This window comes from Tamandua tetradactyla, chromosome 6, assembly GCF_023851605.1.
Source record: "Tamandua tetradactyla isolate mTamTet1 chromosome 6, mTamTet1.pri, whole genome shotgun sequence".
NCBI lineage: Eukaryota > Metazoa > Chordata > Mammalia > Pilosa > Myrmecophagidae > Tamandua > Tamandua tetradactyla.
Genome location: NC_135332.1, coordinates 119,402,092 through 119,428,797, shown reverse-complemented (window position 1 = coordinate 119,428,797; position 26,706 = coordinate 119,402,092). Strand labels below are relative to the sequence as shown.

At 37.9% G+C, this 26,706-nt stretch overlaps 1 protein-coding gene across 3 annotated transcripts in view; it reads right to left on the bottom strand.

Annotated features, from left to right (window-relative positions):
• Positions 1-23,997, bottom strand: part of HNF4G (hepatocyte nuclear factor 4 gamma) — a 128,116-nt gene extending 104,119 nt beyond the window's left edge. For 2 of the 3 annotated variants that reach the window (XM_077167033.1, XM_077167034.1), the window contains exon 1: positions 23,635-23,997. The gene's annotated coding sequence lies outside the window, so the exon portion shown is untranslated. Of the gene's footprint in view, positions 1-20,683; positions 23,314-23,634 lie in introns of those variants that run through there. The other variant, XM_077167035.1, reaches the window with a different exon arrangement.
• Positions 23,998-26,706: the final 2,709 nt, after the last annotated feature.

Sequence of the window (26,706 nt, the reverse complement as noted above, 5' to 3'; positions counted from 1 at the left end):
ATTAAGGCAACCTCTGTGTGTCAGGTACTGCACAGGATGCTAAAATATTCTTATATTTTTATATACACTTATTCCTATAGGTAATCAGAGTCTGGATGCATCTTAGACATTCAACCACACAGCCTACCACAGAACTTCAGAAGCTAAGCTCTGTTCTGGTCCTAAGAACCATAGCGAGATCATGAGTAGGAATATATCAGGAAAGAGCTAATACATGATATGTTATAAACTGTTGCTAATAATGTTCTAACAAGATTACTTATTTTTTGCTTCAATTTTTATTTTTTTGTTTTTATTTTATTTTTTCTTTTGCTTTTCTTGTTTTATTTTGTGCTTTAATTCTTATGTAATAGAACATCTTTGAACATTAACTCTAAAACTAACTCGTTTTCAAAAGTTAAATAACTTTAATAATAATATGGAAAAGAACAGATATTTATAATTTTGCAATCTGATTTTGGTCTTGCTTTTAAAAAAATATCACTGAATTTCTCCCCCACCCAATCCTCACCACCAGACCTAGGAATGGCTTTACCTGGTGGAGTTTTAACAAGTGACTATAAAACACCCAAGTACTAAAATAAACATTAATATCGTTCGATCAGTGTCAGGAAGTTCCATGGTACTTAGTCAATCATTATCACTTCCCATCTTACTCTTTTCACTAAACATCTTTTATCTTCCAATAAGTAAGAATTACAATAATGGCAACATTGTCTGGTCTGCACCTTGAGCATATTATTAAGCTTCAAACCTTGGCTATAATTTAGGCAACCCAGAGAGAAGATATTTATTGCCGGCACACCCTAACAAATAAAAGCTGCTTTATGACTATGCATGAAGGATTGTGTTAAAAGAATTTTTTTTTAACCTACTTCCTGGTTCAGAGGTATAAGAGAGGGTATAAGAGAATCATCAGATTAATCTAGAGAATATTTTGCTGTAAGGTGATCAAAACAGATAATTTATAAGAAGAGCTCAAGTTTTTTAAAAGTTACTTTCTCATACTCTTACTTAAATAAAGAGTATGTTTTCAAAATCATATTCATTAATGCACAGTAAAGCACAAGATTGGGGGGGGGAGGGGAATGCATGTGTGCTGTACTTACCTGAACTATTTGCATAAACTGTACGTTAAACAAAGTACCACGGTAGAGTTTTATGGAGTTCATCACCATAAACTAATGCCTACCTGTCAGTCAAGAGCATGTATTCAGTTCTCAGTAAGTATGAAGTGATAAAGTGCAATGGGGAAACAGAGAAGGGTGATGATGTCCCTCTGGGCAGACATAATGATGCACGCAAAATCCATGAGAAGAAGAGAAGAGTGCTTATAGCCAAAATAATGATAATAAGTATAATGACAGGCTAACATTTTGGGAACATGTTTGTGTGAACAAATAGTTATAGTTGCATGTATGTTGAGGTGATACAGAAACAAAGGGAAGGATCAAAGGCAGGTGGAATTTGTTAAGTTTTGGCACATATGAAAGACCAAGTTTCTAGACTCAACTCTGCTACTGCTTTCCTAAATTGTTATTCAGTCTGTCCATTTCTGTAAGAAGAATATAATGTTCTCATCAATTTACAATATGGGAATATTTATAGTAGTTTTTAAATAGGTTTTATACCATTAAAATGCAATATTAGCAAAACATATATGTCCCCTATGACCTAGCAACTCTTCTCTTGGAAATATATCCATCAGAAATGAAGGCTTAGGTCTAGTAAAAGATTTTTAAAAATATGCTGACAGCAGCTTTACTTGAAATAGCTCGAAATTGGAAACAACCCAAATGTCCATTAACAGTGGACTGGGAAAATTAATTGTGGTATATTCATCCAATGACATACTACAGAGCAGTGAGAAAGAACAGGAAATGATATGAATAACAACAGGATTAAATCGGCAAAATTAATTTCTGCCTGGATGGGGGCCCAATGGTAATGTCTAAAGGGTTGGCAATATTCTATTTGGGGCAGAGATGGTTACATATGTAAAAATCCAAGTTTGTGTTTAAGATTAGCAAACATACATGCCACAACTCAATAAAACCTTTCTAATTAAAAATAAAAATATGACACTATGTGTCAAAAGCCAGAAAAAGGTTGACTTACTTAACTCCTAGAAATTAATACTAGGGAAATGAATCAATGTTTTTAAATAAAAAGCTCTATTCCTAGAAACACATTCGTTACAAAATTATGAATACTGGGAAATAATTTAAATTAACCTGTACAACAAAAGGAAAATGGTTAAGTAGATTATTTCAACTTAATGGAAATTTTATGCAATATTAAAAAGATAGTTCTAAAAATTGCTCTAATAAGACAAAAAAAGTTAATTCAATAATCAGTGATGACATAGAATTAGAAACTATTCATGGTGAATAAATATACAACATATGTATACCCACAAACACTCATATATAAGAGAATGGACCGAAATGTACAAAAACGAAGTGTATTTGTGCTGGATTAAGAGTTATTTAATGTTCTCATTTTCAAAAACTTCCTTGAACATTATTAAAATTCTGATCTTGAGGACTTCCAGAGAAGATGGCGGCTTAGTAAGATTCACGGGTCTTAGTTCCTCCTCCACAACAGCTACTAGAGAAGTAGAAACAATACAGAACAGCTCCCGGAGCCACGACAGAGACCAAGAAGACAGCAGACCCCATTCTGGAACGGCTGACTGGCTGGGAGAACCAGCTGCGGTGAGATTACTGAGGGGCACGCGCTTCCCAAGGCCGGGGCGTCAGGCAGCCAGAGTCCCTCCCTCCCTCCTTCCCGGGCTGGCTGGGAGAATTGGACAGGCAATCCCCTCAAGCCACGGCAGCTGGCGCCACCCCCACGAGCGGCCCCACGGACCAGCTGGGAGAATTGGATCGGAGATCCCCCAAGCCGCGGAGACGGGCGACAGGGGTCCTTTCCAAACACGTGGCTTCCCAGTCCGGCTGGGAACGGTGGATAGGCATTCCCCCAAGCCGTGGCGGCCGGCACCCCCCCCCCGCCATGCTTGGCGCCCCGGACCGGCTGGGAAATCTGGTCAGGCACTCCCCCAAACCGCGGAGGCCGGTGCCCCCCCACCAGGCTTGGTGCCCCGGGCCGGCTGTGAAATTTGGACAGGCGCTCCCCTAATCCGCGGAGCCTGGTGACCCTCCCCACGCGTGGATTTCCGGGCCGGCTGGGAGATTCGGATTGGCACTTCCCCAAGCCGCTTCGGCTGGCGATCCTCCCCTACAGCGAGAGTTTTCCAAAGTTAAAGGAGCCACAGCATCTTTTACTGGTGGGACCCGCAGACAGACAAGCACCACAAACACCACCTACTGGGCAGGATAAGAAAAACAGGCAAAGAGATTTCACAGAAAAATCTTTCAACCTGCTGGGTTCCACACCCACGGAAATCTGATTAAATGCTCAGATGCCAGCAGAAGATAATGGATCATGCTCAGAAAATTGAAGATATGGCCCAGTCAAAGGAACAAACCAATAGTTCAAATGAGATACAGGAGCTCAGACAACTAATGCTGAATATACGAACAGAAATGGAAAACGTCTTCAAAAACCAAATCAATAAATTGAGGGAAGACATGAAGAAGACATGGGCTGAACAAAAAGAAGAAATAGAAAAATGGAAAAAACAAATCACAGAACTTATGGGAGTGAAGGACAAAGGAGAAAAGATGGAAAAAACAATGGATACCTGCAATGGTAGATTTAAAGACACAGAAGCTAGAATTAGTGAATTGGAGGATGAAACATCTGAATTCCAAAAACAAACAGAAACTATAGGGAAAATAATGGAAAAATTTGAACAGGGGATCAGGGAACTGAATGACAATATGAAGCGCACAAATATACGTGTTGTGGGTGTCCCAGAAGGAGAAGAGAAGGGAAAAGGAGGAGAAAAACTAATGGAAGAAATCATCACTGAAAATTTCCCAACTCTTATGAAAGACCTAAAATTACAGATCCAAGAAATGCAGCACACCCCAAAGAGAATAGACCCAAATAGGCATTCTCCAAGACACTTACTAGTTAGAATGTCAGAGGTCAAAGAGAAAGAGAGGCTCTTGAAAGCAGCAAGAGAAAAACAATCCATCACATACAAGGGAAACCCAACAAGACTATATGTAGATTTCTCAGCAGAAACCATGGAAGCTAGAAGACAGTGGGATGATATATTTAAATCACTAAAAGAGAAAAGCTGCCAACCAAGACTTCTATATCCAGCAAAATTGTCCTTCAAAAATGAGGGAGAAATTAAAACATTCTCAGACAAAAAGTCACTGAGAGAATTTGTGACCAAGAGACCAGCTCTGCAAGAAATACTAAAGGGAGCACTAGAGTCAGACACAAAAAGACAGAAGAGAGAGGTATGGAGAAGAGTGTAGAAAGAAGGAAAATCAGATATGATATATAAAATACAAAAGGCAAAATGTTAGAGGAAAATATTGTACAAACAGTAATAACACTAAATGTTAATGGACTGAATTCCCCAATCAAAAGACATAGACTGGCAGAATGGATTAAGAAACAGGATCCTTCTATATGCTATCTATAGGAAACACATCTTAGACCCAAAGATAAATATAGGTTGAAAGTGAAAGGTTGGGAAAAGATATTTCATGCAAATAACAACCAAAAAACAGCAGGAGTAGCTATACTAATATCCAACAAATTAGACTTCAAATGTAAAACAGTTAAAAGAGACAAAGAAGGACACTATCTACTAATAAAAGGAACAATTAAACAAGAAGACATAACAATCATAAATATTTATGCACCGAACCAGAATGCCCCAAAATATGTGAGGAATACACTGCAAACACTGAAAAGGGAAATAGACACATATACCATAATAGTTGGAGACTTCAATTCCCCACTCTCATCAATGGACAGAACATCTAGACAGAGGATCAATAAAGAAATAGAGAATTTGAATATTACTATAAATGAGCTAGACTTAACAGACATTTATAGGACATTACATTCCACAACAGCAGGATACACCTTTTTCTCAAGTGCTCATGGATCATTCTCAAAGATAGACCATATGCTGGGTCACAAAGCAAGTCTTAACAAATTTAAAAAGATTGAAATCATACACAACACTTTCTCGGATCATAAACGAATGAAGTTGGAAATCAATAATAGCCAGATGCCAAAAAATTCACAAATACGTAGAGGCTCAACAACACACTCTTAAACAACGAGTGGGTCAAGGAAGAAATTGCAAGAGAAATTAGAAAATATCTTGAGGCGAATGAAAACGAAAACACAACATATCAAAACCTATGAGACACAGCAAAGGCAGTGCTAAGACGGAAATTTATTGCCCTAAATGCCTATATCAGAAAGAAGAAAAGTCAAAAATTCAGGAATTAACTGTCCACTTGGAAGAACTGGAGAAAGAACAGCAAACTAACCTCAAAGCAAGCAAAAGGAAAGAAATAACAAAGATTAGAGCAGAAATAAATGAAACTGAAAATATGAAAACAATAGAGAAAATCAATAAGACCAGAAGTTGGTTCTATGTGAAAATCAATAAGATTGATGGGCCCTTAGCAAGATTGACAAAAAGAAGAGAGAGGACACAAATAAATAAGATCAGAAATGGAAGAGGAGACATAACCACTGACCTCACAGAAATAAAGGAGGTAATAACAGGATACTATGAACAACTTTACGCTAATAAGTACAACAATTTAGATGAAATGGACGGGTTCCTGGAAAGACATGAACAACCAACGTTGACTCAAGAAGAAATAGATGACCTCAACAAACCAATCACAAGTAAAGAAATTGAATCAGTCATTCAAAAGCTTCCTAAAAAGAAAAGTCCAGGACCAGACGGCTTCACATGTGAGTTTTATCAAACATTCCAGAAAGAATTACTACAAACTCTCCTCAAACTCTTCAAAAAAAATCGAAGCGGAGGGAAAGCTACTTAATTCATTCTATGAAGCCAACATCACCCTCATACCAAAACCAGGCAAAGATACTACAAAAAAAGAAAACTACGGACCAATCTCTCTAATGAATATAGATGCAAAAATCCTCAACAAAATTCTAGCAAATCGAATCCAACAACACATTAAAAGAATTATACATCATGACCAAGTAGGATTCATCCCAGGTATGCAAGGATGGTTCAACATAAGAAAATCAATTAATGTAATACACCATATCAACAAATCAAAGCAGAAAAATCACATGATCATCTCAATTGATGCAGAGAAGGCATTTGACAAGATTCAACATCCTTTCTTGTTGAAAACACTTCAAAAGATTGGAATACAAGGGAACTTCCTTAAAATGATAGAGGGAATATATGAAAAACCCACAGCTAATATCATCCTCAATGGGGAAAAATTGAAAACTTTCCACCTAAGATCAGGAAGAAGACAAGGATGTCCATTATCACCACTATTATTCACCATCATGTTGGAGGTTCTAGCCAAAGCAATTAGACAAGAAAAAGAAATACAAGGCATCAAAATTGGAAAGGAAGAAGTAAAACTATCACTGTTTGCAGACAATATGATACTATATGTCAAAAACCCAGAAAAATCCACAACAAAACTACTAGAGCTAATAAATGAGTACAGCAAAGTAGCAGGTTACAAGATCAACATTCAAAAATCTGTAGCATTTCTATACACTAGCAATGACCAAGCTGAGGGCGAAATCAAGAAACGAATCCCATTTACAACTGCAACTAAAAGAATAAAATACCTAGGAATAAATTTACCTAAACAGACAAAAAACCTATACAAAGAAAACTACAAAAAACTGTTAAAAGAAATCACAGAAGACCTAAATAGATGGAAGGGCATACTGTGTTCATGGACTGGAAGACTAAATATAGTTAAGATGTCAATCCTACCTAAATTGATTTACAGATTCAATGCAATACCAATCAAAATCCCAACAACTTATTTTTCAGAAATAGAAAAACCAATAAGCAAATTTATCTGGAAGGGCAGGGTGCCCCAAATTGCTAAAAGTATCTTGAGGAAAAAAAACGAAGCTGGAGGTCTCACGGTGCCGGACTTTAAGGCATATTATGAAGCCACAGTGGTCAAAACAGCATGGTATTGGCATAAAGATAGATATATTGACCAATGGAATCGAATAGAATGCTCAGATATAGACCCTCTCATCTATGGACATTTGATCTTTGATAAGGCAGTCAAGCCAACTCACCTGGGACAGAACAGTCTCTTCAATAAATGGTGCCTAGAGAACAGGATATCCATATGCAAAAGAATGAAAGAGGACCCGTATCTCACACCCTATACAAAAGTTAACTCAAAATGGATCAAAGATCTAAACGTTAGGTCTAAGACCATAAAACAGTTAGAGGAAAATGTAGGGAGATATCTTACGAAACTTACAATTGGTGGTGGTTTCATGGACCTTAAACCTAAAGCAAGAGCACTGAAGAAAGAAATAAATAAATGGGAGCTCCTCAAAATTAAACACTTTTGTGCATCAAAGAACTTCATCAAGAAAGTAGAAAGACAGCCTACACAATGGGAGACAGTATTTGGAAACGACATATCAGATAAAGGTCTAGTATCCAGAATTTATAAAGAGATTGTTCACCTCAACAACAAAAAGACAGCCAACCGAATTACAAAATGGGAAAAAGATTTGAACAGACACCTCTCAGAAGAGGAAATACAAATGGCCAAAAGGCACATGAAGAGATGCTCAATGTCCCTGGCCATTAGAGAAATGCAAATCAAAACCACAATGAGATATCATCTCACACCCACCAGAATGGCCATTATCAACAAAACAGAAAATGACAAGTGCTGGAGAGGATGCGGAGAAAGAGGCACACTTATCCACTGTTGGTGGGAATGTCAAATGGTGCAACCACTGTGGAAGGCAGTTTGGCGGTTCCTCAAAAAGCTGAATATAGAATTGCCATATGACCCAGCAATACCATTGCTAGGTATCTACTCAAAGGACTTAAGGGCAAAGACACAAACGGACATTTGCACACCAATGTTTATAGCAGCGTTATTTACAATTGCAAAGAGATGGAAACAGCCAAAATGTCCATCAACAGACGAGTGGCTAAACAAACTGTGGTATATACATATGATGGAATATTATGCAGCTTTAAGACAGAATAAACTTATGAAGCATGTAATAACATGGATGGACCTAGAGAACATTATGCTGAGTGAGTCTAGCCAAAAACTAAAGGACAAATACTGTATGGTCCCACTGATGTGAACTGACATTCGAGAATAAACTTGGAATATGTCATTGGTAACAGAGACCAGCAGGAGTTAGAAACAGGGTAAGATAATGGGTAATTGGAGCTGAAGAGATACAGACTGTGCAACAGGACTAGATACAAAAACTCAAAAATGGACAGCACAATAATACCTAATTGTAAAGTAATCATGTTAAAACACTGAATGAAGCTGCATCTGAGCCATAGGTTTTTTTTTTTTGTCTGTCTGTTTCTTTGTTTGTGTCTTTTTTTTTCTATTATTATTTTTATTTTTTTCTCTATATTAACATTCTATATCTTTTTCTGTTGTTTTGCTAGTTCTTTTCCTAAATCGATGCAAATGTACTAAGAAATGATGATCATGCATCTATGTGATGATGTTAAAAATTACTGATTGCATATGTAGAATGGAATGATTTCTAAATGTTGTGTTATTTCTTTTTTCTTTAATTAATAAATAAAATAAAATTTAATTAAATTAAAAAATTCTGCTCCTATAATTAAGAACAGGCCCCAAAATACCGAGAGTTCTAAATGCTGGTTAATGTAAAGTACTATCAAATAGTGAACAGAATTGGGACACATCTAAGCAAAAAGAGGGATTCTGCTATCAATAAGATAAATGGCATAGAGAAGGGCAGGGAGGGAGGTACCAGTACGTTAGACTTGAGGCATGTCAAAGGGAAAAAACTGGGAGAAATTCAAATGGATGTATAGTTGGGTACAAATTTATAGAATAGGAGGTCAGAGAAGGGAGGGGTAAGCCATAAAAGAACAAACGAAGGCAACTGAACCTCACAGAGGGAAGTTCAATGCAGCAAGCAGTTCAGGGTACCAGGGTATTATCCCTGCTGCTAACTAGCTGTGTATTATTTACCTATAAAATAAGAACCATAATAATAAAGCCATAATCTTGTTAAAAGGGTTAAATTAGTTGATGTAGGTAAAGCATTTAGAGCCGCGCATGCCACTAAAAAGTGCTCGATCAATATTGAATCATGCTACTAGGAAACACCAGAGAAAATCAAGAGGAAAGATTAATTACATTGAATCTGTTCTTCTAAATTTAACATATAAAAATATTTTCCACATCCATAGCTCTTTAAAGTTAATACTGTATATTTAATTTCATAACGATTTTTCTCTTCACTCAAAATTTGACAGTAATTTTATCTACTATTCACTGAGGCCTTGGAGAAATTCAACATAATTCAGTAAGCACTGTGAGCATTCCCCTTTTGGCATAAACAATGTTACCTATTCCATGTGAGCTTCAAAACTACATGTAATTGGAATTTAGAGTAGATGACAAAATGATTAGAAAAACAGATATGTCACAGCGGGGCCAGAGCAGCGGGGAGGCGGTGTGTGTTTCAGATTTTGACTGAGTATTCAACAGAGCTAATGTTGCTTAAATAAAAGACTATCATGTGGACCTAGAAAATAAACCAATCGTTAGGGTAAAATCCCTCCCAATGCCCCACCTTCACAGCAAACGTAGTAAAATTTAAATCGCTGGGGAGTGGGTGTTTCTCCTGGACCTCAGTAGGATTTCTTCAACAATTTCCTTTTCAAAATTTGTCATTTCGTTCCCCCTCTACTCTTATGTTCTACACTAACAAATGGATAGGTAACCTCCTCCATTCACCCACAAACACAGAAGACACAAGCAAAAACCCGGGGTTTCCAAGGTCTGCTTCTCCAACCAAACGCCACCCTCTGCCTGCACGGTTCCTAGGCGCGCAGGGATCTGAGGGTACCGGGCGTTTTTCGCACGTGGGGGCCAGACCAGCCACTGCAGCAGTCCCAGGCAGCCCGCCCGAAATGCAGATTCTCAGTGACACCTCTGACTTTCTGAAACAAAATCTCAGGTGGTGTAGTCCAGTAGTGTATGCATTTGGATATGTTCTGCAAATTGCCTCATCTCTAAATCTTAAAAGCAGTAAAAAGTATAGTGGCAATATTAACTCTAATTGTAAACCAACCCTTGACAACCCCACTATTTAGCTCCAAGCATAATTAAGAGAGGCATGATAGGTTTTCATTTTTATATATGTAAGAAAATAATTTTTCATAAATTTATTACAAAGTATTTGGAAACAAATCTAATATAGCTAACCTAAAAACATTAATCCAAAATTAGTTTGTCGCAAAGTTAAATTAAAGGATCATCCCGGCTAAAGAAAGGTTAGTAGACCTTGAACCTTGTTTGAGTTACCTTTAGATCTGGACTGACCAATACGGAAGCCACGAGGCACATGTGGCTATTGGGCACTTGAATTATGACCACTGCAAATGGAGATGGGCTGCAAGTTTAAAGCACACATCAGGTTTTGAAGACTTAGTATTAAAAAAAAAAGGAATGTAAAATAGCTCATTGATGATTTTTTTATTTATTACATATCGAAATGATTATATTTAGGATACACTGGGTTAAATAAAATATATTATTAAAATTACTTTCACTTGCTTCTATTTTTGTAATGTGATCATGAGAAAATCTAAAATTACATGTGTAGCTGGCATTATATTTCTGTTGCACAGTGCTACTTTCAGCTCCTAAATTAGCATTTAGAAATAAATATATCTTAATCCAAACCAAAAAAAAGTTGCATAATGTGTTTTCAAGTCATACGTAGATTAAAGAATGTGTCAGACATTATTTTATTAATTATTTAGCATTTTGATTTCCTTTCTCCTCTTGTTTCTCAGTTCTTTTGTTCCATCTCTTTGCCAAGCTCCACCCAAGTTTCTGCTGCCTCCAGGCCTGTGATTATCGACAATAATCAATAAATATGGAAAAGGTCACATTTACAACTTAGAGGAAACTCACGGAACCCCTCTCTGTGGAGGTAACAGTTAAGCTGAGGAATAAAGGATGAAGTTATATGATATGTATGTGAGGGTGTGGGATGTGGGAGTAGGTGCAGAAGGAGCCTGGAATACAAAAAGAAGAGACTTTGGGATGAAAAATAACTTAAACTATTTTGGGAATAAAGGAAAAAACTTCAGTGTGACTAAAATCGAAGGCGTCAAGGGGTTGTTGCAAGAGGGGAGACTTAGAGAGAAGGGCTGAGGCCACTAAGGCCATAGTAGACTCTGGATTTGATGCCAGGTAAGATGGGATTCCATTGGATGGTTTTAAGGGGTAACATGTCTGACGTCTTTTAAGAACACCACTCATGGAAGTAGCATATGGAAACTGAAAGAACTGTTAATTAATTCTTACAGTCATCCAGGCACATGATAATTGTGGCTTGTACAACGTAGCAATAGTAGAGGTAAGGTAAGTGGAAAAACTCAAGGCTCATTTGGAAGTAATATTGACATATCTCTAATTCACTGACATTACATAGGTTTGGTAAGGAAAAGACAAACATTAAGGACAACTTCTGCCTTTTGGTTTAAGTTAAAAAGTAAAAATTAAAAAAAAAAAAACCCATTTCCCATATCATAAGAGGAAAATAAAAATAATGGAGGAGAAAAGGAAAGATCCTTCTATTCATTAAGCAACTGCTAAGCACCACATATGGTGCTGGGTAGTGCTTCATATATGTTGTTCAATCAGAAACCCCAGTAAAGTAGGTGTCACAATCCCAGTTCAGAGATGAGCAAACTGAGGGTCAAAGAAGTGAAGTAACTTTTCATGGGTTTGTCACTCAGGTAGCTCAGTCAACATAACCCAATTCCCTCTAGCTAGAACGTGTTACACATACCACACCATACCATGACCTAATGATTTTCTCAAAATAAATGGACTGCTATTCATTAGATATTATCACAAAATGGCTGAAGTCATTAACATAGCTATTATTTCACAGTTTTAAAACAGACTTACCAGTGGGTATTCACTATTTCAAACAACTGTGATTTGCAAGTATACTATTAGTGAAATTAAAGTGTTTGAGAGAGTAGTCATGAAGTTATACTGCACTGTGAGTTAAGATTCTAACTGGGGAATTCTGAAGCTATCTGTTTAATGCATAACCTCAACTACAGAAACCTTTGTACTTTAAAGGGCGCGTGTGTTTGTATCCCTCTTGCTAGGAAAGAGGAGATGCAGCCATGGATGGCACTAAAAATTGGTCTGATAATGTGACACTTTTGTTCTCAGCACAAATGACACTTTGCTGTATGTCTCTTTCCCACTAATTCAAGAATGCAGTTCAGCAGTCTCTGAATTATTGTATATATTCCTGTGCAAAATCTTCTTGCTTAAACTCAATAAACTAAGATGATACAGAAATGCTTGTATTAGGACCTGGGCCCAGCAAAGACAGGATTGAAAAGGATATTTAAGGCATAATAACTGCCCTGCTTTGGAGTTAAGCCTAAATTGGCAATACTCTTTAACTTCAGGTCTACGTGACATGGACATACATACCCATACGACTGCCCTCTACTTCCACTTATTCAATACACTGCACCACTGATTCACAAGCAGATGGAGAAATAGTAGCATGAACTTACATAGCAGACTGTAGGAAAATTAAAAATGAAAAATAACAGGCTCATCTCTAAGTTAGTCTTGGAAAATTCCTCTTTTATATATTACTCAGTGACTCCAGATGGCATTCTTGCACCATAACTACACAGAGAGGTCACTGTTGCCACTTGTCCCAGGCAGGAGGGACCTGTCAAGAGGATTGGGATGAATGTAAAGAGAAAGGGAGGCCTTCCAGAGTCCAGTATAAATGGTTTTAGTCTTAAATGGTTGGACAGGATTGATTTAACTGATGGTCTAAAACAAATGTATACATAAAGTATGAGGAAGATATGAAACATCTAAGATTGTAATAAGACTGAATCACTTTCTTTATACCCTTCCAAAAATACATATTTTATTCATTCTTTTCCCTTACGTAGAAAAAATTTTTTTCAGATTAATTCTTTGTATTTTCTCTATATCTGGAATATTCTATATCAAAAAAAAGTTGAAATGTATTCTTTTTGGTGGACAAATTTTTATAGAAATGGATATATAATAGTTTATATTGTATTAATTTCCTTAATTTTGCTCCCATTTTCCTCTGTTTCAATATCATCATCACTAGTTTTGATAACTACTCTTTTTATTTTTAATCCATTTTTTTAATTGACAAATTGTTCAAGGAATAATACTTAACTGACAAAAGATATGGTAACTAATGGAAAATATTGCAAATATTGCAAATTAAAACTTTTACTTTGTCCAATTAAACTTGGAATAAAGCATCTCAAATGTTTAGAATCTAAATTAAAAATTTGTATGTACTCATGTGATTAGTATATATTGTTAGTGTATTTATAATATTTATGCATGCGCACACACACACATCTGAACATCCTGGAATAAGTGAATTGTTTATTTCAACCCTTACCAAAAATCAACTTGAACAAGGTTTTTTTTATGTATTTATTTTCCCAACTAGATTGCTACTTCCTAAAATTAAGGTACCTTGCTTATTCTTTAAATCACTTAAGCCATGACATGTTTTTCACATAATACCTCAAAAACTCCTGTCTAAATTGAATTGCAATCTGCTTGTTTCAAATATACAACTTATCAGTTCAATTTAATAAAATAAAATGCCAGTTTCTGGCTTCATAAGAACAAAATTGTTCTTTGTGCAGGTAGAAAATCACAATGTTACTCAAAATCATTTTGGACTTAAATAATAAAACTGCATGTTATGAATGTGTGCTGTTTGTTCTCATTACAGCTGGGGTGTTTGAGGTGGGTTAAGAGCATATGCCAAAAGTCAGCGGACATGCCCAAGCCCTGCAGGTTTGGATAAAATCTATTTGGCTCCAAAGACTGCAAGCTTTTTCCATTGTCCTAAATCAAACACATACGAATGGGAAGGGAAAGATTTTGTGAGTATTTTTTAAAAGCAGCTCTGACCTTCCAGGTTAACCTGTGGGAAATTGACACTTTCCAAGCTTTGTGTGTCTGCAAGGATATCCTGTATAATATTTGTGCAGTTCTTAAAGTGATTCTGAAATGATTACACGAAAGATACACAATAAGATATATTTATGTGCATGGACACATTATACATAATTAAATCACTTTACCTTTTGGTAAAAGAGTGTTTTGACATGATTATGTCTCATTCTTTCAAGTATATTTCAGTTATTCTAGATTACAATTCTCTTATTCATTTATCACAAAAACTTGCAAGTGAGTCCAATATGCAAATAAACAGATAAATAAGAAAATGCCTAAATCATGAATGTGTTCAGCATGTAATGCTTGTATGTTTCTGAAATTGGTCTAAGGCAGAAGTAGTTCACATCTGTAGCATGGGCAAGGAAGAAGTCAGGGACCTGAAAATAGAATATGCATTAAACCAAAGGATTATATTTGAAGAGAAAAAGTTCTCTGAATGTCCCATGAGAAACAATAATGAATGAATAAATAAATAAATAAGAAAGAACTTGGTCATATTATGGTTTTATCTTGATAAAATAACATATACATTTTATTTTTTTGTCAGTTTACAAATAAAGTACAATTAAAAGAAACTTCACAGAATCTAGAAAATCCTCTGAGATTTTGAAATTTTTATGAAACTCTACATCAGTGAATTGTCATTTTCCAAGTACATCAATGCACCCAACCTTTAGGAGAGCCTATTGTGCCATCTGCCATGGCTCAGCAGGATACTTTTTCCTGCCCCAGTGAGAAAGTACCCTCTTGAGCCGTTGCAGACCAACCCAGGTGTCACTGTTTTCCTCATATGCCATTAAATTTGCACACACACACACACACACACACACACACACAGAACACACACTGGTATGTAGCTGAGAAACATTGCCTGCAAATTCAAAAATATATTTAATATTGACAGCATACATCTCTAAGTCTTAGTGTCTTTCTATCATTGTTACAGGGCTTAAGTAAAATAATATAGGCAGAAAACCCTGTAAGTTGTGCATGTGAAAGAACTCAAACTGTTAAGTTCAAATATTAGTGTCATTGTTGTTATTGTATTGATATTTATTAATTGTTATCATTTACAAGAGAGTCTAAATTCCATAGCATAACACAGATTTTTATATTCAGGATTCTTCCTATTTCTGTAAACTCACTTCTTTCTACCACCTTCTCCTACTTACTATTTTGGAGCCTCGTAAAACCAACTTTATTTTTTCCTTTGCACATTTTATTCCTATTCATTATGATTAGGGCTGAAATAGTCTTTACTCTCTTTTTCTTTTTGTCAAACCCTACTCCTTGTTTAAGAATGAATTTTTAAAAAATTGAATTCATATTTGGGAGAAAATATTTGCAAAATACATATCTGATAAAGGAACTTATACCCATAATATATATATAGAACTCTTATAACTCAATAATAAGAAAACATCTCAATTTTGAATAGGGGGAGGATGAGTAGGTTTTGAGCAAAATATTCACCAAATATAATACATGAATGGTACATACACACATGAAAAGATACTCAGAATCATTAGTCACTAAAGAAATGAAAATTAAAATCACAATGAGATACCATTGTGTAGCTTTTAGAGGGTCAAAATTAAGAGACTGATCCTACCAAGTGTTGGTGAGGATGTGGAGCACGTGGAGCTCTCACACACTACTGGTGTAATGTAAAATGGTACAATTACTCTCGAAAACAATCCCATAGTTTCTTCCATTTGATCAGCTATTCCTACATTTTACAAGCAAAATTATTGCACTAACGATAAAAAGACTTGCACAAGAATGTTCACACGGCTTTGTTTGTAATAGCACAAAACTGGAAACTATAACATGTTCATTAACAGGTGAATAGATAAACAAATTGTGGCATAAATGCACAATGGCATGAACATACAATGGTAAAGAGTGGAATGAACTGTTTATACATGCAACTCTATAAGTGAATTTCAAGGAAATTGTGCTAAGTGAAAGAAGCCAGACATAGAAGAAGTCTGTACTATTCCAAATATATAAAACTCTAAAAAAGGAAACTTAATTTAAAGTGCAGAAAGTTGACTAGGGGTTGCCTTAAGATGGGGAAGAGGAGAGTGGGAAGGGGCAGAATAAAGAGTTTACAAAGGAATATATGGAGACTTTTAGAGTGATAGCTATATTATTATTACAGTGGTGATGGATTCACATATATATAAATATGTCAAAAATGTTCAAATGTATGCTTTAAATATATGCATTTTACTGTATGTCAATTATATCTCAATAAATCTGTTTTTAAAAAAGAATAAATTACTGACACAATCAACAAAATCTTTGAATCTCAAAAACATTATGTTAAATGAAAAAAGCCAAAAGAAAATACTATATACTGTATGATTTCATTTATATATTATTTGGGAGCAGTTATACTAAGAGCAGAAATCATATTAGTGATTGCCTGAAGGAGTAGGAAAGGTGGTTGACAGTCACACAAGAAAATTTGGGTGGAGAGTGACGTGGCTGTTTGAAGCTGTCTGTACCCCCAGGAAAACATCCATTTCTATGGGAGTGAACTCACTGGAAGTAGGACCTTTTGATAAAGTTATCTCAGTTAAGTTGTGTCCAAATTCATTCTGGATGGGTCTAAATCCTATTACTGGAGTCCTTTATAAGAGAATGAAATTCAGACAGAGAAGAGAAAGCTACAGAGGAAGCAGCCGGAAGCTGAAATCAAAGAAACTTGGAAGAGAAGGGAGAGGCCAGGAGAGTTGTATGTGCCTTGCTATGTGACAGAGGAACCAAGATTGTTAGCAGCACCCCCCAGAACACCACAGTATTTGGGCAGAGAGTATCTCAGCTTGATGATGCCTTGATTTGGACAATTTCCCAGCCTCAAAACCATAAGCAAATAAATTCCCATTCCATAGTATTTGCTCAAGCAGCCTAGGAAACTAAAATAAGAGAAATGCTCTATATCTTGGTTGTGGTAATAGTTACACAACTATATGCATTTGCTGAAACTCATTGAACTGTATGCTTAAAAAAGGCAGAATTTTATTGAATATAAATTATATTGCAATGAACAATTTAAAAGAATTGAAAATAAATTATATTGCAATTAAAAAATGTAAAAGAATCCATATATCAATTCCTGTGTAACATATACCAGGAGAACTGGTGGGTCTTTCACTACATTTCCATAATGTTTCACCATTACTCAATGATTTCACTCATCACAGTGAATACTAATTCTGTTCTATGTATCCCCAACCAGAGATGAGAAACTTAGAAGAATTGTTTCTTAGTCATTGCTTAAGTCCTAGCATAGAATTTAGTGCTTAACAATTTAGGCACTGAACAAATGTTTTCTAATTCTATTATTGATATTTTATTTCCCTTCTCCATTAACATAATTAACTTATTCAGTGAATACAAAGTCATTAATCGTCAAATAAACGTTAGGAATTGGGAATAGGTGAGCAGCGACATTTTAGTTCCTTACTCAGAGACCTAAAACCCAAATCTGAAAGAATGATCATCAAACACAGAAACACAATGTGTGATGAAGATGGTAAGTGTCATGATGAGGAAAGCACAAGACATTGATACATGGGGTCAGAAATTTAGTAGAGATTTTAAAGTAGTATATTCGAGCCAAGTCCTGAAGGGATAAATGGAAATTAGTTAGGATGTTTGGGGGTAGAGGAAAAATGAAGGCAATGGCAGCTGGTAGTGTTCCGAGGAGTAGAAACAACACTTTGGAAGGTACACAATAAGGTGCATTTGAAGAACTAAGAGATTTATTCCAACTGAACACTAAAGTAAGGGGTCTCAGATAGTATGGAAATCATGGGCAAATTCACAAGGGGTCTAGTTGTCTGAAGGCATTTGGACATTACTAAGGGTATTAAGAAGTAATAATTGATTTTAAGTGGGGAGAAAAGATCGTGACCAGATTTGTCTTCTGTTCATTACCTAGCTGCTCTCTTGGGAAAAATATTGGAGGCCAACAAAGTGAGACAGGGAGAACCATTGGTTGTTGCAGTATCCAGGTTAAAAACAAACAATTATTACTTTGTTGAAAGTTAGTCCAAAAGAAGGAAATAATACTCTTATAACTAACAACCCCTCTCAAATGATCAAGCAAGCTTCTGTTTTGCTATGCAAAACAAGTTTTTAAACATGAATGAATTGTACGAATATAATAGTTGGAGAAATGTAAGTCCACAATGACCATGGTCAAATCTTAAACTTCCTTGTAGAATCCTAAAGAATATGAATTTAGGATCAGCATTAACTCCTCTCTCCCTCATCTTCTTTATCTAATAGTCCTTAACTCCAGTTTACAGATCTTAATCCTCTTCTCTACATCTACATTGTCCCTGGACTCTTGTGAAAGCCTCTCTTTTCCCGCCTCTTGTCTCTCCCTCTACAAACCATCCTCTGAAATGCTGCTAGTTAATCATAAAAAAAAAAAAAAAAAGTTCATAACCTGGCCTACTTAAAAACTTGTGATGGCTTCCCACTGCTAGAAGACAGAGTTCAAATCTTTGTTACCCGCATTCACGCTCGCCAGACTCTGGACCAGTCATCCATCTCCACTTCATCTCTTTCTACTCTTCTTACTCCAAATGCAATCTCCTCTGCTTCAAATATACTACTTCTCCACCAAGCAAGCTCTAAAAAAAATCATAACTCCTCCGTGAAATTTCTCTAGACTATTCAAGCTAAATGTATCCTTTGTGCTCTCATTTTCCATGGTATTTCTATCTATAACGCCCATGAAAGAGTTATCACCATATATTCTGGATGGTTGTATGATGTGTTTGTCTTCTCAGTAGATTTATTTGTATTTGAGGGAGGAAATCTGCTTTATTAATTTTTCTATTCCAGGTACCTTGTACAGTGCCTATAACTTAATTTCTGTTAAATAAATATATATCAACTCTATTTGCAACCTATAACATGACTTCTGAAATAAGGAAAAACAAAAATTAAAAACAAAATTACTGCGACCAGATTCCATAATCTTCAGTCAGCTATGAATATAAAAGCAAAGCAAATCACAGTATATAAAGCCTAAATAGAACAATACTTAATGATTCAAAATATTAAAACATATTTAAATATTCAAATTTAAATATTAAAACATCAAGCCCAGATGGTAACAGCTAAGACTTAAAATAAGACGAAAAATCTGTCTAGATGTCTATGTCAACATTTTTATCATATATAATTTCTTTCTTATTTGAATTAGAATGTGCAGAAAGCTGTCAAACACTGAACAAATAAAATACTTGATTTAAATAATACAAGAATTAATCCATAAACCTTTTGAGAGTAAGGATTATTAGCCTCATCTTGCAGCTTTTTAAGGTGAGACACAGAAACATTAAGTAACTTGCCTGGGAAGAGAGTTGGGAAAAGGCAGAAGCAAAGACCTGCACACAGATTATAACCATTCCAAAGCCCATGCTCTATCCCTTGAACTATATGCACAACAATTCTCGGGAAAGTAATATTCAGCGAAAAGCTGCATGAAGTCAGGATCCATTCATGTCTATCTTATTCATGGTTGAATCTCCAAGGTCTATTAGAGGCCTTGGTTAGGTTGTAGGGATCCATAAACTCTTGAAGTTATATGCAATTTGTTTACGTATGTAAACGTAATATATTCTAGAGAGGGGGTGTCAATCAAAACAGGTAATACCAAGAATTTACTACAAGTCAGGTAGTATTTTAAATGCATTACTCATTCTATAACATATGTGATATGTGTTAAGCACTGTTCTAAATGTCTTCCATATATGTATTAACATATATGATCATCACACCAACACTATGACATAGGTATTATAATTATATACATTTCAGAAATGTGGGAATTGGGGCTTGAAGAGGTTGTTATTTGCCCAAGGCCCACACATTTAGTAAAAAAGTGTTATAAATCTCCCTGTTTGTCTATAAAGCCTGCGCTCCTGGGTTGTGTCATATGCTACTTGTGGCACTGGTCCTTCTCAAAGGCCTCCAAAAGCCAAAGTCACCCAAAATGGGGAGTATTGTGAAAAGCAAAATAAAACAAAACTGAAATCCCTTTGTCTTTTCCACGAAACTGCCTTGATAAAATGAAAGGTTTTTATGGGAACACATCAGAAGCCATCAATCCATTCTACCATGTAGATAGTATAATGTGTCCTGATGTATTTAAAAATAAGGTAAGAAATATAGTCAGGAAGGCAGATCTGTAGGGTGTGTTTATGAAGAGTTGGCAAGATAGTATGAGGTTACAAAGGTACTCGCTGGCAATAAACCTCCAAATATGTATACAAGTAGCTCCGTAAATGATACATCAGGAACAGGGTTGCTGCCAGCCTCTGCAGTGCCATTTTGTGAGCTAGAGGTTTCCCGTCCCCGGAGAATACCCGGCCAAGAACCAAGGAGCATGGCTTGACCCGTGCAGTGGGGTCAGGGTTTCAGTTCTTATTCCACCCACAACCCCATGGAACAGCCATAGTTACCCTCACGGCCTGGAGCTGGAGCCAAGACGCCTGCATTTCAACTCCTCAGCCCCTTGCAGATGTACGACCTTGCAAGTTACCTAATTTCTCTTTGCTTATTTTTCTCATCCATGAAATAGGGAAAATATAAGTGTCAACCGCATAGGATTGTTGTAAGAATCTAAAAGAGAAAATGCGTGTAAGTTGCTTAGATATTAAGGCCCTATTAGAGATTCAGTGAGTATTAGCTAGAAATATACTGAAATTACTATACAGCTTGCTCGACTGTAATAAGGAAGCCATATCTGAAATGATCCCTGGTTCTGTGTATGAGTTGGGGGACTAGCAACAGCAGGCACACATTTCTAGGAGAGTGGAGAAAAGGATTCATCAGTTCATATTGAGTTGTTTTGTTTACCTCAATGGCTTCTCAACAATCCAAGCTGTGATAACTCATTTAAAATTGTGCCATCATCCCCAGTGGGGTGAAGCATCTTTTATGAAGGTGGAGAACATGTTCAATCAAGAACCATAAAACATAAAATACAAGAGTGACTACAAAAGAAATGATAGTCCCATGTTTGCAATATGGAAATTCTCACTATTCATGCACCAATATCTCTAGCCATTCAGTAACGGACAGATAATAACAAATGTGGTGGCATCTTTTACAAGCTCAAAATAAGATTGCATTTTGAAATACATCTAATTCTCTTCCCACTTTATTATATTTTTAAAACAAAAATCTCACACTCCCCAAGGCAGATGTTCCAAAACTGGCTTATATAATTTCAAGGTATCAAACTCCAACAATGAGAAATCAATTTTTTGACACATTGTCAACATTTTAAACAAATCATTACTTTATTATTCAATGTTGGCAAGAGCATGGTAAATATACTGTGGATACTTAGAAAGGCTCCACAATATCCATCAGATTTAAAGTGAACATCTCCCTGAAGCCAGCAATTCTTTTCTCAGAATAAATCTTTGGAAGTACCCATGCAAAGATAATGTACACAGATACTCACTACATCACTTTGTAATAACAAAACATTGGAAAATCTAAATGATCATTCTGGGGGATGTTGGTTGGGTACATAGAGCAGACACATTAAGAGAGAATCTTCATATATTTACAGGGAAATATTTGAAAAAGAGTTAATGAAAAATCAATTTCAGAACATTGGGTATTGTATGAGCTCATTATCCAATTTTTTTAAATAATGAAAGAAAAATGCCTTGGGTGATACATACGGAAACTGGAGGGACACAAACCCAGTTATTAGTAGTGGATACATAAATATAGTGGAATGGGGTGAGGGAGGCTTCATTTGATATTTTATTAGAATTACAGGGTTTTATTAGCAAGTATCATCTTTAGGATTTATAGAAATACGAATTTTCAAAAAAAGAATGGACACTCAAAAATAAGGTTATTTACATGATGAGTATTAAAGAAACCTCCGCAATTCCCAAAATTAATTTCTGATGTCTTATATGATTATAGCTACAATTGCAGAATAAAATGCCAGTGATAGCTTAAGAGACACATTTTAATAAAAGGGTTGTGTGCCTCCATAAAACGTGATGAAAAAATTTCCCCTTTCTTAAGCCTATGAATGGAGCCTAAGGGGAATGGACAGGAGAAGACGAAAGGTTCTCAATTTCTACTCCTCTTTGAAAACAGCACACTGAATAGTCTACCAGCACTCCCCCTCCCCTTTCCCCCAGTGGTACTAGGGGAACCAAGTCTACTTAGCCACAGACTTCCAACTCTCAAGGGGTCAGGAGGAGGGTCCATGGACCTGAGAACAGAGGAAGGTGTGATGAGAGGATGGAGGAGGACTCAGAGAAATGGTGATAGCTGGAGAGGAAGAGTATTGTAAGTTTACATGCAAGATGAAGGTAAAGCAAGAGAAAGTAACACAGGGAGAAATGTTGCTATCCTGTTATTTCGTTTTCAGGACACCCAATTAGGTTTTGAGCATCTACATTCTGTATTGTCTAGCCCTGGCCCTCAGAGGAGAGTTTGACAGGAAGTTTTGCATGTTGGAGAGGAGTGCTTTGACGCTGGCTTGAGCAAGATTTAGAACCGTGGTGATGTAGGTATGAGGCATAGGTTATATCCAATTCTAAGATCTGATCACGTGCTGATCTATTCCCGTTAGGCATAGTATGATTCTTGTTTAGGTGACACATTGTTCAGCTAAAGCTTCCAATAGACCTTTTCTTCACAAAGGATGCTAAGATAAAGTTTAAATATTATCTATCTATATATTTATAACATGTAATTATACAGTATTATTTTGTACAGCGTTATATTTATGATTTCATATCTATGGTTTTATAATATTTATATCTGTATCTTCACCTCTCTCTTTCTCTCCCTCTCTCTCTATATAGAATCCAAAACTTTCCCCATTCTCATCACCTGAAGATGCCCACGCGTGACACGTCTCTAAGAGAACGCACCGAAGATGAGAGTTGAGCAAAGGCCGTGGGGGTGGTGCTCCAATAACAAGCACCTCTCCACAAATGTCCGCATCCCACAAGACATCCTCATGTCCTAGCTTTGCCCCAGGCCACAACAACCCCACCTGCGACCCCAGAGACTTGTGGGGATCACGTGAGTCGCGGACAGACACCAAAGTTTTCTCTGCCCCCAAGCAAACCCAACTTTTATTTTTGTCTTCCTGGGTAAATGGCTCGCACATCCCACCCCTTTTCGCTCCCTCCCCTCCACCCTTTCCTCTTCCCTCCACTGCAGGCTGTGGGAGGCCTCAGGGTATCTGCTTTCAACCCTGCTTGGAGTCAGGGTCCTAAAGGCTCAGCTCCTCCTGGGCGGGCGCCCCTCCTTCAGCCGCCGGAAGGGAACCGAGACTCCTCCTGCCAAACCCCGGCCGGGGGCCGCGGACTCTCTACCCTCGCGGCTCAGCCCCGGGCCCCGCGACGCGTGCGGAGAAACTTACCTGCGTGGAGCCGCTCCGGGAGCTCCCGCGTCTCAGTCAGCTGCGCGGCAGCCGCCGCATCTCCCAGCTGCAGGTCCCCCCACCCAGCCCTGCCAGCGCTGTCCTGCGCTGCACTTTCCCGAGCCTGGGAAGTTTGTTAAAAGCGAGGAGATGGGAGGAGGGGGTGGGGCTGGGGTGAATTGGTAGTCTAGGCTTAAGGATTTTGTTGTCGTTTGTTTTTTTTTTTGTTGTTGTTTTTGTTTTTGTTTCGATCTCGAGCAAAGACTTTATACCATATGCTGGGGAGAATATTAGCTTTGCTCAATGGCGACAGGACAGCGGCTCGACTCTCACAGTCCGATCGATTTACTAAACAAACTGGGACGTGGGTGGGGATGTTAAACAGTAACCAGCAGCCTCAATGAAAACTGAAAGCAGCGAGGTCGCCACCGCCTCGGCGCGCTCATTTCCCTGTTCCCAAGGCCCCAGCCGGGGCAGCCAGCGGGCCGGCCAGCAAGTCCCAACCCCCGACCTCCTTTGGCCGCCGCGGTTCTCCCGGGCTTCACGAGCCACGTGCCGAAATTTTCCCCGGCAAAGCCCGGCGCGCCGCGGCTTGGCCATTCGGAGCCGGGGTCTCTCTCTCCCGCGTCGCCCGCACCTCGAGGAGCCCCCGCGAGGGCGCCAGCGGTCTAAGGCCAAGCTGCGATCGCGGGTGCGGGAAGCACCGTCCGCGTTCCCCGCCTACAGCCACTCCCAGTCTAGGGCAATACAGCTGGGCCCGCATTTCTTTTCCACGACTGGCGCTCCCCACCCCCCCCCCCACCCCCGCCCCCACGACTGGCAGTAGCAGGGAGAAACTAGTTGACCCCAGAATGAGGATTTAATTCCCACCAGTTAGGTCCAGAAAGGGGGCGGAAATGTGACAGGGAATTCAGTGGGCCCTTAAGAACTGCACTGAGGCCAACCCCAAGAAGCTTCAGTCATTTCATTAAACTGCACCTTGGGCCTCAGGGTTAGACTCTGCTCAGATGCTTGTGACCGCCTTGCTCTGCAAGAGTTCTGGGAAAAGGGGAACTCGTTTCCATTCCAGGCCATGCCTGGCACCTGTGGCTTCAGGTGCCCTTTTTATATGTGCTGCTGATGGAAAGCTTTTCCTTTCTCCCAGCCATACCCGAGGCACCTCCGCGTGACTTCTCCCAGAAATGACTCTCAGACCCAGCAGAGATGCGCCGGTCATCCCGATCTCGCATTTGTCAAATAGCCGGAAGCCTGGCCTTTAAAAACATCCCAACAATTTAACTTCGTGGTTTCAGGAATGAATGACTTCAGGTCCAACAAGTAATTATGCTCATGAGATAAATAGTTGCTTAATCCAGAAGGTTTTGCTTTCCAACCAAGGGGTTAGCTGTTATTTTAAGACCATAATAACAATGCCATGGAGATTAAAGGAAAGGTGCATTTTTTTCTTTTTATTTTAAGATCGGGTTTACTAAACTTTTTCAGTTTCCTCTTTCTGAGTCTCATGGTGAAAAGCTCTTTCAAAAACAAGTAGTTAGCTGTTTTAGAAAGCAGAACAAAGGGGAGAGATCACATACTATTTTCTTTAAATCTTCCTTCTTGAGCAAAACACATTCTTGGGTCCTCTTTGTCCACGTGGTCTGCAGACCGTGTCGCAAGAGCGACCTCTGTTCCCGTCGCCGGCGGGGGAGTGTCCGGAGACGTCTGAGATGGAGGAGCAGTAATTAACAGGTTACATATATTATGCAAATCATTCTTAGGTATGCTGTTTAAAGATCCCCTGTGGCGATTCCTTTATATGTATAATGATATATATTTCTAGTTACTTCTATAATGAAGGTTGCCTTATATGTCAAAATGTGAATGTGTAATTTCTATAAAACACTGAAAATCTGAAGACAGAAATGCTCCATCCCAGTTCACAGAAGCTTTCATAACACCTGGCCTCTGTTGTTCCCGGGAGAGAAATATTTTAATTCAGTAATTTCAGGCTATTTCACTCTTAAGAACCCGCGATGTCATTGAGTTCGGTTTCGGATTATCAATTCATCATCAATGTGCGGTAGAGTCGTTGTTCTACCAGGAATGAACGTCATATATTCGGTGTTCAAAAATATTTTGACACCATATATAGACCCTTTGCCTGGCAATTTTATTAACACGAGAGTTTTAACTAATGATGAGAGAGAAACGGCCATGCATTCAAGGAAACGTAAACTGCACAGCGTTAGTTACTATCTAAAGAGGGAACATTGTACTTGATCAGTTTTAAAAAATCTCAGAAGAGTTTAGTTTACACGGCTAACACCCCAGCGTCCTCAGCGTGAAGGAAATGGTTTCCGATGACTTTTTAAAATCAGAACACTGTTAAGCGAAAAGAAAAAACGAGGGGTCTGCTCCACTCCGGGCTCGGCAGTTTTTACTAGATACCTCAATGCCAATCAACCAAGCCTTAGAGCATCGCTTTTATTATTCCTGAAACTAATTTATTACCATTCTTCATGGCACGGGTTTAAGCTGCTGAAGATGAAAATTTTACTATAAGGAGATTTGTCCCCTGATGCACGGGAGTGGGGTGAGTTGGACTAAAGTGAGAAGCAAAGAGATCAGGTGATTGTCCAGAGACAGGTTCTCTGGAGACACAGAGTTCTGTTTCACTAGTTAGTGGTGGTGGTGGTGGGGGGGGGGGGATGATAACACATATGCATATATGTATATCTCATATGTTTTTCTGACCTAAAACTAAACACACCAAAAGTGGCGTCAAGAAAACCTTTACTTCGCTTTCCTGTCAAATGTCTCATTTAGCCTGTGCTTTGGTGATCTTTTATTACACCGTTTTAAATTCTTCCCAGAGCCACCCAGATCGTTTTGATAAGAACACTGGGTTCTCCCCAAAACGATTTTGATACTATTAATTAAAAGCAGTGACCTGGGGTGGAGAACTCAGGATTTGGGGAGGGCGCAGGCAGGCGCGCGACGTTTCCAGGGAAAGTCATGATTTAAGCATACAGAGACCCTATTACCCAGGGCGACCCCGCGCCCTCACAAGACGCCGGGAATGGAAATGGCCCC